This window comes from Schistocerca americana, chromosome 6 (genome assembly GCF_021461395.2).
Source record: "Schistocerca americana isolate TAMUIC-IGC-003095 chromosome 6, iqSchAmer2.1, whole genome shotgun sequence".
Taxonomy (NCBI): domain Eukaryota; kingdom Metazoa; phylum Arthropoda; class Insecta; order Orthoptera; family Acrididae; genus Schistocerca; species Schistocerca americana.
In genome coordinates this window covers 132,242,080-132,261,721 of record NC_060124.1, presented here as the reverse complement: position 1 = coordinate 132,261,721, position 19,642 = coordinate 132,242,080, and the positions used below count along the sequence as shown (strand labels likewise).

At 42.3% G+C, this 19,642-nt stretch overlaps 1 protein-coding gene across 5 annotated transcripts in view; it reads left to right on the top strand.

Moving 5' to 3' along the window:
- LOC124619560 (RNA-binding protein fusilli) overlaps positions 1–19,642 on the top strand; it is a 775,817-nt gene that overhangs the window by 164,304 nt on the left and 591,871 nt on the right. The window lies entirely within an intron of this gene.

Below are 19,642 nucleotides of genomic sequence, written 5' to 3'. Positions count from 1 at the left end.
CCATGGCATGGTGATTTTCGTCTTCCCAGACATGCATGTTATGGATGTTGTTGATGCCAACTCTAGTAAAAGTTGCCTCATCATTGAACATTATGAAGCAATAGAGCCGCCGATTTCTATTTAACCAGTTACAAAAGTGTAAACGGTTGGCACAATCGTGTGGCCCTAAATGGTGAACTTTCTGTACATGAAAAGGATGCAGTCCACTCTCATGAAGAATCCTACATACCTTAGTTTGTGAAACGTTCAATCGGGGAGCTAGGCGTCTTTTACTTGAACGAGGACTGCGCTCTACTGAATTAAGAATGTTCTCCTCTCCTTGAACGTCACGATGTCGTTCGGAGTGAATACGAATACTGGGAAGAATACCAGTTTCTAGTCATGTTCGATATGTTGCACTAAATGTTGTGGCGCTCTGAATCCGACGATTAGGATACCGACGGTGGTATTCGGCAACAGCAGCTTTCGCATTACCATCAAAGAAGCCCAAAATGTACACCATCTCTCCATACTCCTGCGATGAAAACTTGTACGGCATCGCAAAGTGTACTGTACACAGGAAACAGTAACAGTAAACAGTGATTGCAGTATCAACAATGTGGCTGTTATGCAAACGTACCATTCGCTGCACTGTCTACGTAAGACTTATCGTGTGTCCTGTGAGCACAAGTGTAGCGCTCCATACACCGTGGCATGTTTCGGAACTCTATTGTAGCTCCTTATTACGGATCTGATCACATTACTGTATTTACAGTTTTTGTTTCAAATAACCTAAGGAATATCCTCCAGTAACCGGGGAAAAACCTCGTGACTCACCCTGAATATCAACATGGATCTTGCGAAACTTAGCTGTCTCTGTTCCTCCATGATGTCTACAGCGCTACAGACATCGACGCTAAGGTTGATGCCGTGTTCCTTGACTCCAGGAAGGCATCTGACGCCGTCCCTCACTGCCGTTTAGTGAAAAAAATACGAGCTTACCGGGTATCGGATCAGATTTGTGACTTCATTCAGGAGCCCCTTGCAGATAACACTTCACTGTTAAACGAACAAAATCGAAAGATTTAAACACGGTAATATACCCAAGGAACTATGAGAAAACCGTTACTGTTTACAGTATATACGACCGCGAACTGTGCTGCCTGCAGCACGGAATAACGGCTGTGTCGATGAGTGACGCGCTACGGGTCGCCGATGAGTGACGCGCTACGGGTCGCCAGTTCAAAGCGGACCATCAGTAAATATTTATTGCTTGGTATTTATCATTTATAGAAGGTTCTGGAAATACCTTAGGCTTGTAATGTTTGCATATTGTCTAGACTATTATATATTTGTATAAAGAGGAACACGTTACATACAGGAGTTTAGTTCTGTTCTCGCTGTATATTGGTGTTCGTACTAAAACATTTTTCAGTGCTAACAAGAACTGGAGCCATGACCTGATTTTCCAGTAACTTCATTCAGTAAAAGAGGGGTCAAAATAAGCGAACACGTGTCTCGGCTTATCCATAGATACTCGACCGTTTCTGAGAAACTGACTTTCAAAGTTTTCAGCGTACCGTGTCCGCAAAGTCGAGAGAAACAGGGGCGCAGCGTCTAGCGTCGCGGTTTCAAACTTTTGCGGCCCGTGTTTGAAACCCGATAATTGCTTTTAGTATATTTTTTTATGTTTCTAATTTATCCACCCATGTCCGTAGAAGATTACTGCACGAATGTGTAAAACGGTGAATGAGTGCACTAAAGCTTACACAAGAATGAATATAAGAATTAATGTACGAATTGGCATAAGAATGAGTTATAAGAATGTGAGAATTTAGAAAGATTGCAATCCCTGAAAATACCATAAGCACATATGCTGTATAATAAACGAATGTCGTTTATTGTGAAACGAAGTTGTAATCTTAAAATTAATCTAACCTCTTTCTATCTTGTAAGTTGATACGATACATTTGTGTACTAATCGTCTACAGACACGGGTAAATAAATGAAAACATGAAAGTAAAATGAAAGCAGTAATTGGTTGTCGAACATGGGGTGCGAGAGTGTGAAGCCTCGAGGCTGTCCACAGTGCCACCACTTCGGTTGAACTGATGGAGTGCCAAAAGACATCTAAAGTACGTCTGAAACTTTGACCGTCGTTTTCTCAGAAGCGGTCGACTATCTACGGAGAAGCCGAGACAAGTGTTCGCCTATTTTGGCTCCTTCTCTACTAGGTGAAGCTTCTGGAAAATCATCTTACGGCGCTTGTCGTGTTCTCTCCGCAAGTGTTGTACTTCATTGACGACCCTGTTTCCTGATTTGGACTTGTCTGTAGTTACGACGTGACACTGTTTGGCGGAGACGCCGGGTACTTCAAAACATCTACATCTCAGTGGCTCCAAGTAAGCAACGTAAAAGCCCTCGTCTACTAGGACAGGACTCTGAATACAAGCCGTGCATCGTTCCCAAGGTCCGTATATTTAGGAGGCCCACCCATTCCAAAATAACAGCGTCAGGTGCACATCAGGCATCCTTCAGCCACTGGTTTTTTTCCAGAGACGCTGGTGAGAACCGGACAAAATGGCTTAAAGGACTCGACCTAGTTGCCAAATACGACAGGTGGGACAAACTGATGCGTTTGGCACTTGTATACTTTTACTTGGACGGCACAGCCCAGCAGAGGTTCGTGAACAACGAACAGAAGCTCGATCGCCGTGACAAATTCCAGCCTGAACTGAAGAAAACAAGTACTGACAACCAGCAAAAGTCTGCTTATCGGGAGAACATTGAAAGGAAATGGGCCAGTGTCATGCAGAGACGAATCAGTCTTACATACAGTATGTTTTCGCCATTTTCCTCTTTGTGATTCTACACTACTGGCCATTAAAATTGCTACACAAAGAAGAAATGCAGATGATAAACGGGTATTCATTGAACAAATATATTTTGCTAGAACTGACATGTGATTATATTTTCACGCAATTTGGGTGCATAGATCCTGAGAAATCAGTACCCAGAACAACCACCTCTGGCGGCCGTAATAACGTCCTTGATACGCCTGGGCATTGAGTCAAACAGAGCTTGGGTGGCTTGTACAGGTGCAGCTGCCCATGCAGCTTCAACTCGATACCACAGTTCATCAATAGCAGTGATTGGCGTATTGTGACGAGCCAGTTGCTCGGCCACCATTGACCAGACGTTTTCAATTGGTGAGAGATCTGGAGAATGTGCTGGCCAGGGCTGCAGTCGAACATTTTCTGTATCCAGAAAGGCCCGTATAGGACCTGCAATATGCGGTCGTGCATTATCCTGCTGAAATGTAGGGTTTTGCAGGGATGAAATAAAGGGTAGAGCCACGGGTCGTAACACATCTGAAATGTAACGTCCACTGTTCAAAGTGCTGTCAATGCGAACAAGAAGTGACCGAGACGTGTAACCAATGGCACCCCATACCATCACGCCGGGTGACACGCCAGTATGGCGATCACGAATACACGCTTCCAATGTGCGTTCACCGCGATGTCGCCAAACACGGATTCATCCGAAAAATGACGTTTTGCCATTCTTGCACCCAGGTTCGTCGTTGAGTGCACCATCGCAGGCGCTCCTGTCTGTGATGCAGCGTCAAGGGTAACCGCAACCATGGTCTCCGAGCTGATAGTCCATGCTGCTGCAAACGTCGTCGAACTGTTCGTGCAGATGGTTGTCGTCTTGTTCGTGCAGATGGTTGTCGTCTTGCAAACGTCCCCATCTGTTGACTCAGGGATCGAGACGTGGCTGCACGATCTGTTACAGCCATGCGGATAAGATGCCTGTCATCTCGACTGCTAGTGATACGAGGCCGTTGGGATCCAGCACGGCGTTCCGTATTACCCTCTTGAACCCACCGATTCCATATTCTTCTAACAGTCATTGGATCTCGACTAACGCGAACACCAATGTCGCGATACGCTAAACCGCAATCGCGTTAGGCTACAATCCGTCCTTTATCAAAGTCGGAAACGTGATGGTGCGCATTTCTCCTCCTTACACTAGGCTTCACAACAAAGTTTCACCAGGCAATGCCAGTCAACTGCTGTTTGTGTATGAGAAATCGGTTGGCAACTTCCCTCATGTCAGCACGTTGTAGGTGTCGCCACCGGCGCCAACCTTGTGTGAATGCTCTGAAAAGCTTATAATTTGCATATCACAGCATCTTCTTCCTGTCAGTTAAATTTCGCGTCTGTAGTACGTCTTCTTTGTTTTGCAGCAATTTTAATGGCCAGTAGTGTAAGTATGACAGAAGCCGACACAACTTACTTTTGAGGAAAGGAGTTGCGGGAGACATATACCAAGCTCTTCTGGTAAAGTATTGCCCGACAACAGATGAATCAACCGGTGCCAGTGCATCGAGGAAATGCAACAGAAAAAAAAAGAGGCGGTCGAAAGAGGTATGACCGACTCCCAATGTGGCTCCTACGGCAGTCGTTGAAGAGCACTATGACTTCGCCTTTCTCAAATGTCAGGTAGTAAAGGAGATACAGCAGTTTATGCCAGCCAGAAATGTCGGATCGAGTGCACAAGAGACAGCGCCCATGAATCCAGACATCAAACGTCAGGAGGTAATGGTGCTGAAGAAGAAGTATATCGATCTTTAGCACCAGTCTTTGTGTCCAGAGTCGCTGCTACAATGTACCAAGAGGAAGCAATACTCCGCAACATAAGCGGACACTTGAGGACAAAAGCGGTAAACTAAACTTTGCTAATTCAGCTAGTCACTCAGTATGACAGGCACTGACAATAGGAAATACCAAATAACTATAACTATCGTGCTACTTTTCTACCTCACCTCATCACAAATTACGGTGTGCATTTTCATCCGTGACCGGTGTTGTCTGCAAACCGAAGAATACTACTTGTCACACTGCTGCAGTCCTTACCGGACGTGCAGTGCTGTACGCTGTAGCTTTATCCGATACTATCTACGACGTAGAGGGATGCACCTGCCGCTGCGACCGGTCTTGTAGAGACAGGTAGTCGATCGCTACCTGGCGCCCAGATATATTCCAGCCCCAACGTCCTACAACACTTTCCCTCTCGGATGACTCACCCAGAAAAACACGAACTGGGCTTTGGACAAGTAACTCATAACTTATTCTACCATATTCACATTTGCGAAAGGCCTGCGGAAGCTCGAAAGTACCCAAACTTTGGGATCAATTCCGGAACATACACTAAGGTGACAAAAGTCATGTTATACCTCCTAATATCGTGTTGGACCTCCTTTTGCCAGCATAGTGCAGCAGCTCGACGTGGCATGAATTCAACAAGTCGCTGGAAATCTCGTGCAAAAATACTGCGCCATATTACCTCTACGGTCGTCCATAATTGCGAAAATGTTGCCGGTGCGAGATTTTGTGCGCGAACTGACCTCTCGATAATGTCCCATAAATGTTCGATGGGATTCATATCGGGCGATCTCAGTGTCCAGATTATTCGCTCGAATTGTTCTGAATGTTCTTCAAACTAATTGCGAACAACTTCAGTCCAGTGACGTGGTGCATTGCCATCCATAAAAATTCCATCGTTGTTTGGGAACATGACGTCCATTAACGGCTGCAAATGGTCTCCAAATACCGAATATCCAGAAGACCCATGCACACTGGACTCGCATTCGGGAGGACGACGGTTCAATCCCGCGTCCGGCCATCCTGATTTAGGTTTTCCGTGATTTCCCTAAATTGCTCCAGGCAAATGCCGGGATAGCTCCTTTGAAAGGGCACGGCCGACTTCCTTCCCCATCCTTCTCTAATCCGATGAGACCGATGACCTCGCTGTTTGGTCTCTTCTCCCAAACAATCCAATCCAGAAGACCCAGTCCATTCCACGTAAACACAGCCCACACCATTATGCAGCCACCATCATCTGGCAGAAAGCCTTGTTGACAACTTGGCTTCATGGCTTCGTGGGGTCTGCGCCACACTCGAACCCCCCATCAGTTCGTACCAACTGAAATCGGGACTCCTCTGACCAGGCCACGGTTATCCAGTCATCTTGGGCCCAACGAATATGGTCACGAGCCCAGGGGAGGCGCTGTAGACGATGTCGTGCTGTTAGCAAACGGACTCGCATCGGTCGACTGCTGCCATAGCACATTAACGCCAAATTTCTCCGCGCTGTCCTAACGTATACGTTTATCGTACGACCCACATTGATTTCTGCGGTTTTTTCGCGCATTGTAGTTTGTCTGTTAGCATTGACAACTCCACTCAAATGCAGCTGCTCTCGATCGTTAAGTTAAAGCCGTCGGCCACTGCGTTGTCCGTTGTGAGAGTTAATTCTTGAAATCTGGTATTCTGGGCACGTCCTTGACACTGTGGATCTCGGACTATTGAATTCCTTAACGATTTCCGAAATGGGAATGTCCCATCAGTCTAGCTTCAACTGCCATTCCCCGGTCATAGTCTGTTAATTCTTGTCGTGCGGCAATAATGACGTCGGAAACCTTTTTACATGACTCACTTGAGTACAAATGACAACTCCGTCACTGCACTGCCTTTTTATACCTCGTGTATGGTATACTGCCGCCATCTGTATACTTTCATATCGCTATCTCAGACATTTGCCACCACAGTGTACAGAACACAGATACCATGATGAAAGAGAAATACCGACGTCAGCCGCCTGAGGGCACTGAAATAATTCAGTAGCTGCAAGCGAAAATTTGTGCCGGCTTGGGACTCGAACCCAGATTTCCCGCGGTCTCTTTAAGCGTTCGCCTATCGGAGCACGCTTTCCGTCGAACCCAAATTCTCGGCTTCCCGTACGCTACCCCTGTAGCGTCCCCACCCCGTCCCCCCAGCCCGTTATCATCATTGCTCGTCGCAGCATCTCATATGAATCTCGCAAGACATCGGACCTAGGGCACATCCACACTGAAGATACCATGAAATGCCGTCAAGGCGTATTGTTCTTTCGGACATGTCCAAAAGAACAGCCAGCTTCCTAATAATAGCAATACACTGAGAACATGTTGGTAGATACAAAGAGGAATGAGCACCATATCTCTCTTATCCTTATTTTTATTGTATTGGTCCTCTGTGTCAGTGAGACATGTTCAAGCACCGGCCGAAGTGGCCGTGCGGTTAAAGGCGCTGCAGTCTGGAACCGCAAGACCGCTACGGTCGCAGGTTCGAATCCTGCCTCGGCCATGGTTGTTTGTGATGTCCTTAGGTTAGTTAGGTTTAACTAGTTCTAAGTTCTAGGGGACTAATGGCCTCAGCAGTTGAGTCCCATAGTGCTCAGAGCCATTTGAACCATTTTTTTGAACATGTTCAAGCAATGCGTCAAAATACACCCAGAGGAACGTTTTAAAGAATTAACTTCAATAATGAATGCTTGAACTATGAAAACCATAAACTAAAATAAGAATGAAATCAGTACCATTAGTGCTTCTGTCACTACTACTACTACTACTACTATTACTGGTTCTAGCCGGCCGGTGTGGCCGAGCGGTTCTACGCGCTTCAGTCTGGAACCGCGCGACTGCTACGGCCGCAGGTTCGAATCCTGCCTCGGGCATGGATGTGTGTAGTGTCCTTAGGTTAGTTAGGTTTAAGTGGTTCTAAGTTCTAGGGGACTGATGACCTCAGAAGTTTAGTCCCATAGTGGTCAGAGCCATTACTGGTACTAGTAATAGTAATAGTAATAGTAATAATAATAATAATAATAATAATAATAATAATAACAACAATAATAATGACGGTGAAGACGACGATGAGTGCCATAATAATTACTTCATGTTCCAAAGCTCATGGCTGTAGAAGGAAACGGTAAGGTCTCAATCATGATACATCAGTAGGGACCATTCTCCGTGCAAAACACATTCTCAGGTGAACAAGACCGGTTCCTAATAATAGTAATACGCTGACAACACCGGTTCCATGAACTCCACTCGCAGCAGGTCTGTATAAACAGTTACCACGCGTCAGTGATCGCTAATGTGATCTAAGTAGCGAAACTGCAGAATGTCTACCATGTATTTCGTTAATTAAGCAGAATGGAGACTTCTCCGAAGAAGTCGCTGGGAGTGATGTGTCCTCAAAACCTAAAACTGCATTGTGAATGTGGTTTTAAAAGAAAAGAGCCTTTATATTGTATGCAAGTGATGCCCCGCAACTCGTAGAAATTTGAAAAAGGACATGTCTCAGAACCTCAAGAGTTGTTATTGAAATAATTAATAATTAATTAGCGGTTTCTATCACAATCAGGTATCATAAAATTACTGTGGCATTTTTATTTGATGATTTATGATGCTTGCTGGTAATAAAAGAAGGTACTTAATAAGTAGTTAATTCAACAGCGGCTCTTCGCGGGTTTTAATTATGACTTTTTTCGAAAGAGAGTTACTTTCGACCACTGCGATCTAAATCAAATCGAACTGATTTGGATCATGTTTAAACAAACAGTAGCGCCAAAATGTATCAACAGTTTTTCGTAGAAAATCTGAAGGCCGACAAAGAGCTGCACAAAAATCCACGAGTCGGTGCGAAACCGTAGGCACATGTTAAACACATAGGAAACCATTACTGACGTAATGGTGCGAACTGGGGAAGAATGAAAAGGTTGTAATATAGGTTGGACATGAAAGCAGTGACGAGAAAAGTGACTCGGGCATCGACATGGTCACATGCAGCGAAGTAAGTTACATTTATATTACAAAAGGATCTGGTTGTATATCTGATGGAGCAATTTCTTTCTTTCTTCTTCTTCTTCTTCTTCTTCTTCATCTTCTTCTTTTTTCTAGACTTATCGTGTACATTCACGGGGCTAGCATTTTAACCAGGGTTTGGCAGTGTCAATGTTAGTGGTGGGGGACGGACGGATGCCCTTCCTGTCGCCTTCCCATAGCGCCCGGGACAGAAATGGTGTAAAAATGGTTTCCTTTTCCTTTCCCAAGATTGCCTTTATGTTTTGATGTGCTTTGTTGATTTCTGAGTGTAGTTCTATTTTTCATTTGGCTTGTCTACCATGCAATTAATGTCATTGAGGATCCATACCGCGAATAGCCTGATTGAAATAATCCCATAGATTCTCGATTGGGTTTAAATCCGTGGAGCTTGGGCACCAGGGGAGTACGTAAATTCACCCTGGTGCAAGCCACGCACGTACACTGCGAGCTGTGTGACACGTTCCATTGTTCTGCTGGCAGATATCATCGCGCGAGGAGAAACAAACTGCACGTAGGAGTGGGCATGTTCCCCAGGGGTAGATACAAACTTGTGCCTTCTAGAATGACATGATTACCCAAGGAATGGCACGAAAACTTTCCGCAGACCTGACGCCCTCACGATTGTTGCAGGGAGTTGCTTTCAGACGTTTCACGTTATGCACGACAGCAGCATCTGTCCGACGGAGGATAAAGCATGATTATCATCTGAAAAGTCCCACTGTTGTGACTCAGTGGACGTCCAGTTACGATATTGGTGTGCAAATTCCAGCCTTCGTCTCTGATGGAGCAGCAGTCAGTACCTGTGCATGAACCAGGCGCCTACTGCGGAGGCCCATACTCAGCAACCTTTGCAGGACGGTCGTTGATGAGACACTGTTGGTAGCCCCTTCGTCCATCTTGGCGGTCACTTGCTCAACAGTTGCACGTTTATTCGCCCGTACACAGCTACGCAGCAGTCGTTCACCCGTGTCGTCTATGGCCCATGATGCATCACAGTTGCTATGGCGCCGGTTTTGGATGGCGCCAATTTGCCATCCGTGCTATGCTTTACAAACTTGGTCGTTTCGAAAATGCTTCCACCATTGTCCCGAAAGCCAACAATCATACCCTTTTTGGGGCGTTAGATAAATCGCTCCGTTTCTGCGTTGCGACAACGACTGCACAGTTTTTCGCGTTCCCCCGATACACTTTATATACCCTCCAGTGCTAGTGCTGCCACCTGCCGTCTCTTTGTGGTTATTGCTTGTTGATATCGAACATAGGCAGTGGTCTCGTTAATGTGACTCGTGCGTGAAATTCCTACATTTAGCTAATGGACTTTGTGTTTAATGCTGAAACTTACGTGTGTTGTTCCATATAATTTCAAATATACAAAATTGGGAATGGCCATAATTTTAAATTCTTTCGTAATTTTCTTTCAAGATCACCATTTATAACGTTTTTTTCCTTACTGGTATTGTTAGAAATTAATGGTGGTGAAGTGTTGAGTATTGTCGATAATCATAGCTACTACGGACCTTGGGAACTCTCGGGAAGAATTAACTCTGTGAAGTTAAAGGTGGTACACCTATAGTCTTCCCTCAGAACTCTCACGTCATTTGAATTATATTTTCCGCCTTAGAGAGTAATTACTATTTATTTCCACGGTTGGCCAGTTTCGGCTATTACGCCATTTTCAAGCGATAATTAACGTGCTTGCCTTACAACTACCAGCAAGTGGCGGGCAAACGGAAAACTTACGACAGGCAGCCATGCATAGATTGGTACAGAAACAATTCAAAAGTAGTAGCTGTTTTCCATGCGAGTGAACTGGAATAAAATAAACTGTCTTAGCGACACCAGCCGCCTGAAAGTTAATAACATCAGCAGCTGAATGCACGCTGCCATGTTGTACTCATAGGTATCAGCTAGTCCAGTCGGCAGGTACTCAGAAGCAGGTAGTGTCGGTGGGGGAGGAACGCGGAAGGTTACCTAACAAAAGACCTGAATGTTATGAACTTTTAATGTATTATATGTGGGTGATCTTAGCGTAGTACCCAAGTTTTCCACCTCTGGAACCCTATGCCAACTTCAAGTCAAGAGACCAGCACAAATTGTTGTCGCATTTTTGAGGTTTTTATCTATACATTTTATCCCTTGCGTCCTACACCGAAAAGCGCTTGGACTTTTTGTGTAGAGCGTTAAATTTACTACAATTTTTTGTTGACGGTTACTGCTTTATATCCGTCTGTCACAACTTAATAAAACAAGTTTTACTTGTCATGCGCGTTTCGCCTGTATTATTTGCAGTGCACCTTCAGTGTAATGGAATATATGCATATTTACATTCAAACCATTTGCTTTACATGTTAAACGTTATATATTGAGGTTATAAACAGTTCAGCCACGTTCTGTTTATCTATGACATAGTGATAGTATAAATTTATACTAACAAATTTCGTAGATGCTGGTGTACGTGTTTTTCTTTTTCCTGTCTTACAGATGTTATTATTCTGCTTTCTGCCATAGGAAATATCGTTTTAACACCGCTAGAAAATGAACCTTTGTTTATTTGATACCAAAAAATGGTTCAAATGGCTCTGAGCACTATGGGACTCAACTGCTGAGGTCATTAGTCCCCTAGAACTTAGAACTAGTTAAACCTAACTAACCTAAGGACATCACAAACATCCATGCCCGAGGTAGGATTCGAACCTGCGACCGTAGCGGTCTTGCGGTTCCAGACTGCAGCGCCTTTAACCGCACGGCCACTTCGGCCGGCTTTGATACCAATTTTTGGTCGATGTTCCAACTGTTGAATGTAATTACCAGCTATCAATTGTGTGTTTATGGTATCAGTGATCTACCTCTGTGTGTGTGTGTGTGTGTGTGTGTGTGTGTGTGATTAGATGATTAGCAAATCTTCATTTTTCATTATTGTTTTCACACTTTTATTTCTTATTTTTATTCTCTCTCTCTCTCTCTCTCTCTCTCTCTCTCTCTCTCTCTCTCTGTATGTGTGTGTGTGTGTGTGTGTGTGTGTGTGTGTGTGTAACAAGAACAAAAATAATAACAAGAAAAGAAGAAGAAAAAGGGTTATTTTTCTTCTTCTTTTCTTGTTATTATTTTTGTTCTTGTTATTAGTATTATTTATTGTATTTTATTTCTTATGTGTATGTGTGTTTCAACATGGATGTATGTATTGTTTTAACATAGTTGTGTGCTAGGAGAGAGTCTGTATTGAACTTTGTCTGGTCGTTTATCAAATGTTTGTTGTTTGCTACGGCTTTCTGCATTGGCAGAAGACGTTTGTTGTGGTTGTTTGTCCTATTGATTTTCATGTGTTGTTCAATATTTATAGAATGATGATTATGGCGTAGTATGTAGAACGCATCACAAATCTGACATTCAAGTTTGTATATTCCTGAACCCTGTAATTTGTGGCTTTTGATCGTTGTTGACTTAAACTTGTACAGAGAGTTTGCACAGTTTTATATGCTGTATAGAGGCCTTGGTTTTTTTAAGTATGTTTGCCACTCTGTGTGTTAATGTATGTGTCTAAGTTATAGTGTACCATGTGCTTTGTTTCTGTGTGGTGTTATCATTGTGTATGTGTGTGGTATGTGTTTGTCAGTTTGGGGCTTGTGTGTTCTATTGCATTCTGGATATGTTGGCTGTGTTGTGTTTGTTTCGTATTTGTGTTTTAATTTTTTGACTGAGTCAGCGTACAACATGTGTGTCATACACATTGTTTCAAGCTATTTTTATGATTGTACTGATTTTTTTCCTAGTTTTACGTTCTATGTAACATGTGTCTTAGTACATCTAGCTTCTGGTTGGGTGGATGATTGGATGTAGAGTGTATTACTGTGTCTGTACCTTTCTGTTTTCCATAAATGTTAAAAGAATGTTTGCCATTTGCCTTTATGTTTTGATGTGATTTGTTGATTTCTGAGTGCAGTTCATCTATTATTCATTTGGCTTGTCTACCATGCAATTAATGTCATCCAATACCTACCAGACAAATAATGTCATCCATTATCTACGCAAACTCTCCAACTAAACCTAAGCCAACCAGCAATCAAGTGGGACAAATTCCATGTCTCAGGAATATACAAACTTTAATTCAAAGTTGTGAAGCAGTGTAAATAGCCATGACGGGCAGAAGTTATAAAAAAAGTCAGAGAATACGTAAGATGTTGGAAATATGAAACAAATCACTCCACACTTGCAGAGCTCTTAAAACACCATAACCATCGTCCTTCAAACATAGAGCAAGATATGAATGAGATGAGGACAAAGAATTACAACAAATACCAATGTAGGAACACTATTACATCCAGAGACTCATAGCAGAGAACAAACATGTGATAAACTAACAGACAAATTTCAGCGCAGTTCTTTGCTAAACTTAATAAAAGAAGTGAAAAAGTAATTTTAAAAAGTTCTTTCATACATAAACCCTTGTTAAAACAATGCATACAACCAAGATAACACACGCACACACACACACACACACACACACACACACACACACACGGGGCTAGATTGACGATATGACAAACAAACATTCAAAAGCTGATAATAATATCCAACAGTTGCCAACACCATCCAAAACATAACATCAAATAAACAAATGTTCATTTTTTAGTAGCGTGAAAACGAAATTTCTTATGGCAGAAAACAGAAGATCAGTTGTAAAGCAAGAAAAGGAACACAAGTAAACCTGTATCTACGAAATCTGTAAGTAGAAATTTATGTTAACACTACAAAATAGATAAAAACAATGTGGTAGAACTGTCTGTAACCTCAATATATAACGTAGAAAATGTAAAGAGAAATGATTTAAACGCAAATATGTATATGTTCAAGGCCATTGAAGACCTCTTACAAATACAATAAATAATAATAAACTGAAACTCGTATGGCAAGAGAAATTTGTTTTATTCAGTTGTGGTAGACAGATCTACAGTAACAATTATCAACAAAAATTTGTAGAATATTTAACGCTCTACAAGAAAAGTCCAAGCACTTTTCGGCGTAGGACGCACTCTCAGTCCACAGGCTCATCGGTACCACCGACCGCCGTGTACTCCTCTGCCAAGATGTCCGTGTTAAACGTAGTTTGCAACTTCCAGAATTCCTTGCCTTTCTGGAGCATTTTTAATTTTCGTACTACTTTAGTCTCCGAAAGTTTCGTGTGAAAATAGCAAGCTGATCGTAAAAATATAAATGCATATTCCTTTTTTTGTGGAGGGTGTGGGATATCGATTTCTCTTCCCCCTTGGAACTGCGCCTGGGTTGTTGATTGCGTTGATACCAATGATAACTCGCGTTACTACTTGCAAGTTTTATGTATGCTTCCTATATGCTGGTGGCGGCTTAGTGACTTGCACTCACGCACGTCAACTACCTGTTTAAAGTGGCATAATGACCGAAATTGGCCAATAGTGGAAAAAAATAATTTCAGTAATTGGAGTCGAAAGCGAAAATTGTGCATGACTACTTTACCTGTCATACAAAAGTACTCTCACATCAGTAAAATGATGATCGAATGATCGACCTCAGGCAGTAGTTTCTAAAACAATTCACTCGCAAACCCCCCCCCCCCCCCCTTCCCACCAGCTAGTAATGTATGAAATGTGTTTTAGATGACGGCTGTCAAATTGGTATTCTCCAGCAATAGTATTAACGTACTGACAGAAAGAATGTGGTAGGCCATACAACAGAACACAGGCTACGCTTAATGAATGATATTCAGCTTCCCACCCAGGAGGATGCTCCTGCGTTGACAACAAACAAAAAATCCATCCCTGAGATGGCCCAACAGCTTGACGATAGAAACTTTACCTTTGACATCAAATGGCGTGAAAACTGCTATACGAATGTTCCGTGTGAAGCACAACGTCTTATTTTCCATCGGTAGAGAGCCAGCGACTTTCAGCTTCCACGGCATGAGTGGAAGAATGCAGATCACTTCAAAACAGGATACGGAGCTTTGCGTACAGCCTGCACAAATGAGGTAAATAGTCCAGCTCAAGCTGTGAATGTGCAGCACCGGACGGAGCCATCCAGCACATTGTCGACGAATGTAAATTGAGAGCCTAACCGGGTGATCAAAACGACTTTTTCTTGGATACACCATCAAGTCTTGACTCGATGAGGAGCGTGGACATTTGCATATAATGTTTGTTAATTTAATGTATCATATGTATTTATAGCTTGTTTTCTGTTTCTTGTAGTTTTCGGGTTGTGTTTCATATCTAGTGCTATACGTAAATAAATAAATAATAAACATATCAGATTTGATGTTAATTGTCACCACATTTAAACTTCGGTATTGTACCTTTGAAACGGGACCAGCGACGACTGGAGAGATTCGTTTGACGTGACAGAAGTGCAGCCCTTCCGCAAATTGCTGCAGATTTCAGTGCTGGGCTATAAGCAAATATCAGCGTGCGAACCATTCAACGAAACATCATCGATATGGGATTTCGGAGACGAAGGCGCGACCATGTACCCTTCATGACCGCACGACACAAAGCTTTGCGGCTCGCCTGGGCCCATCTACGCCGACATCGGACTGTTGATGACTGAAAACATGTCTCCTCGGACGAGTCCGTTTCATATTGTATCGAGCGAATGGACGTGTACGGGTGTGGAGACGACCTCATGAATCAATGGACCCTGCATGTCAGCAGGGGACTGTTCAAGCTGATGGAGGTTGTGTAATGATGTGGGGCGTGTGCAGCTGGAGTGATATGAGACACCTGGTACGACTCTGACAGGTGACACGTACGTAAGCATCCCGTCTGATCACCTGCATCCATTCATGTCCTTTGTGCATTACGACGGACTTTGGCAAATCTAGTAGGACAATGTGACACCACACATTTTCAGGAGAGACATGAACATTATTGAGCATATCTGGGATGCCTTGCAATGTGCTGTTCAGAAGAGATATCCACCTCCTCGTGCTCTTAGGATTTATGGAAAGTCTTGCGACATTCTTGGCGTCAGTTCCCTCCAGCACTATTTCACACGTTAGTCGAGTCCATGCCACGTCGTGTTGCGGCACTTCTGCGTGCTCGCGGAGGCCCTACACGATATTAGGCTGGTGTACCGGTTTCTTCGGCTCTTGTGTGTATGTTGTTGCTAAGTATGTAGGGTATGCAACTTTCAGAGTTGGTAGTATGGAACAATACAAGAAAAAATGTCTAGTAAACAAGGGCTCTAAAATGCATACCTGAGGAGCTATGAGCACTTGTTCACCCTTCGCTACTGTGAAACATGTCTCCTTTATTGAACAAGTGCTCAACGTCTGTTAGGGTACAGCGAGGCTATTCCGTTCACTGGTCTAACCCGTCTGAAACAAGAAATATTGCAACAGTGCGCTAGTTCCTCGTAGTGTCAAGTTCATTTTGGCTTTAGTGTGTGCCAGTATCTCTGTGACGCCGCATGTGGTTGTAGTATGGGTGGTTTCTGTTACATTATTGACAGGACAGAAGAACAGATACTTGAGGTAAGCGAATTGTAATCGATTATTGCCATAGTTTAAGAATATAACGTAACAAGTTAAGGTATACCATGCACAATAACGGGAAACATTAGATTAGTTTAGATTTACTTTCATTCCAATTGATCCGTAGTGAGGAGGTCCTCCAGGATGTAGAACATGCCAGAAAAACAATACATGACAAATATTTACAACGCAAACAAATAAGCTAATGTACCATTCCACAGGTCCCAAGTGGAATGATTGTCATTTTTAATGAACACTATATGAAAGAATCATTTTGTAAATACTAATGCACTGAATTTAAAATAAAAAAAGTTTTTTTTATTTATTTATAAGGTAATAAACGTGTAATACAACTACTATAATACTTATTTACAGTGAACACATTACTGCACTGAAATGGTGCAGAAGTTAGATTGTATTTACACACACACACACACACACACACACACACACACACACACACCTTTTTTTATTTACAATGAACACATTACTGCACTGAAATTGTGCAGAAGTTATATTGTACTTTATATATATATTACATACGTACACACAAATCAGTTGGTTCTACTGAGAAATTCAGCAATGGAGTAGAAGGAATTGGTCACTAATAAATCCTTTAGGCTTCTCTTAAGCTGAATTTAATTGGTTGTTAAGCGTTTTATGGCTGCTGGCAAGTTATTGAAAATGTGTGTTCCTGAATAATGCGCACCTTTTTGTACAAGACTAAGTGACTTTAAATCCTTGTGAAGATTATTCTTATTTCTAGTATTGATTCCATGAATTGAGCTGTTGGTTTGAAAAAGTGATATATTTTTAATGACAAATTTCATTAAAGAATGAATATACTGGGAAGCAGTAGTTAGTATCCCTAGTTCCCTAAACCCTTATCGTTACTTGTATCAGAAGAATGTGTGTGTATCAGAAGACGGGCTAGGTAGTGTGTGTATCAACAAATATTGCTGGCTTTTTCCAGAAAGGACTGATTTGGCGTCTTACGAAATGTCTGCACACGGAAACTATTGCGCCCCGTACACGTGGGGCTATTCCACTCTGTCATATTATTAGTTTAAAAGATGTTTTACAGCGAAATTCTAGATGTCACGTTTTCTTGGTTTCTTTTCATATGGTCCGTACATAGAAAAGAAAAAAAGGCAGGTGTTTCATGGTCCGAGAAAGATATGAAACAAGCAGTAACAAGTGTTAGGCGGATTCTCCGGATATAGGGCCAGCGGTGTGCTACATGGTTTCACGAAGTGTGTGTTGGTGGAAAAGGACGAAAAAGGTTTACTTGTGGTAGATGGTTGTTATTTGGACACTGAAATACGCAGGACTCAATACCCTCTTGACTGGGTGAAACAGCTGCATGATTTTTATATTTTGTGCTTTCTGCCTTCTTCACATGTTTGTTTAATACTTTGTTCGTGTATAGAAATTTAGATCTTTTATATGCTAGAATCTATTCACAGTTTACGTACCATAATTGTGTCGCATTGACAGATTTTTTAAAAAAAGTTTCATGTCATTTTATACACGGCTTACAGTTGAAATGAACGGAATAGGCTCGCTGTACCCTAAAGTATGCATTTTAGATGACGTTTCCGGAAATGGGTTCCTGTATTAAACTGGATCTACTCTACAACCTCAAGAAGTGTGTAACATGGATTGTGAAACATCCTGTACATTGTCGATGACAGTATATCATGGAAGCCAGCACGTTGCTAAACGGACCAACGGACGAATTTTTTTTAATTGCTGTGTTTAGAAAGGGACGCCGATTTCATTGCGAGTTTCTCGAGGAAGGAAAGTTGCAGTGGCGCGTAAAGGTCGCTTCATACCTGCCGGAACGGAACGGAACGTGAAAATATTCCACAACGCGTTTCAAATGGCGGCATTTACACAGGTTGTCAACGGGACGCGAACGTCAAGTTTTGATGTTGACGTTGGTGATGGGTTGTGATTTTGACGTTGGTGGTGGGACGGGGGCGTCGCCTGCTAACATCGGAAATTAACATAATGTCACCGTGTCCACTCGTGTTGCGGCTGTGGATTTTCTGCTTCATCGTCTTCTTATTAGTCTTTATTGTATTGTTTGCTTTGTTTTCGTGGAGCATTGTAAGGTTCCACGAGGACATGAATATTTTGCGTATGAGTATTCGCCACAAAAAAGAAGCCAGGAATGTGAAAGCGAAAAATAATTTAGATTTTTACAATATCCTGAGAAAGCAAAAGCCGGCACTGTGTATAAATAAGAACCACAAATTGACAAAACGATTTTCTTTAAATAACCTTGTGAAAATCTCAAAGAAAAATAGTTTTTTGACGTTTTTTGGTACTTACCGAGGAAAAAACACAATGGGCAAGGTAAAGAAGCTCTTTGCTTCTCTAGCAAATAAATTTCGATTTTTTGAGTGGTGGACGACACTTCCTAAGTATGGATCTTGGAATGTTAGACGTTTTTATATGACGTCTGTGTGTGTTGTTATTCTTCCTTGTCCTGCAGTGGTCGTTCTGTGATAATACTGCACTGGGAAAATATAAATATTGTGATTTTTTTGAACGCAAATGTAAGAGAATAGCAATTTTTGTGCATCTGGTTACAAGTATTATACCTTCTTCATTGCACAGAAGTACATACACAGGCAAACCATCACCCACATTCTTTCAATACATAAAATATACTTTCAAAACAAAAGAAAGAAAAGAAAGAAAGAAAGAAAAATACTCGCACCACCAAGGGATTACCCGAATGGGACGGAAACGAGTAGATATGATGTACACATACAGTCAAACAAATGATTACATTTTCAGCAGACTTGGCTGATTTATACAAGAGGGAAAGCTTCGCAAATTGAGCAAGCCAATAACGCGTTGATCCAGCTCTGGCCCTTACGGAATCCAGCTCTGGCCCTTACGGAATCAGTTAATCGGCTTGGCACTGATTGCTGGAGGTCCTCCCGAGGGATATTGTTCCAAATTTTATCCAGTTGGTGCCTTAGATCGCCAAAATTCTGATCTGGTTGGAGGGCCCCACCTACATTATAGACGCGGCAGTCTGTTGGCTCTGATAGGGTAGTCCGTGGCCAGATCGGCGTTGCTTGTATTATTCACATTAAACTGTCACTGATAACTGGCATCAATAACAACCATGTCGTTTACGTCTCGTAGATTAACAGTTATGCTTCACATTCTATTTCATAGTATTTTCTTGAAAATATTTGAGAAGAGTGTATGGGAGATTGAACATTCAATGAGGGAAAAATCCGCAATACCAAAAAATAATTACTGTAGAGTTATTTAATTTCCGGAATACGTTTGTCTAGGAAACATACTTAGGTGATTATCATTCCAAAATCACTGATTAATGTAAGTGCGAGATCAGCCGTAGCAAATATGAAATTCTGGTTCATTAATAACAGGTGTAACTGCCAGACTGTTGAATGCAAGGATGCAAA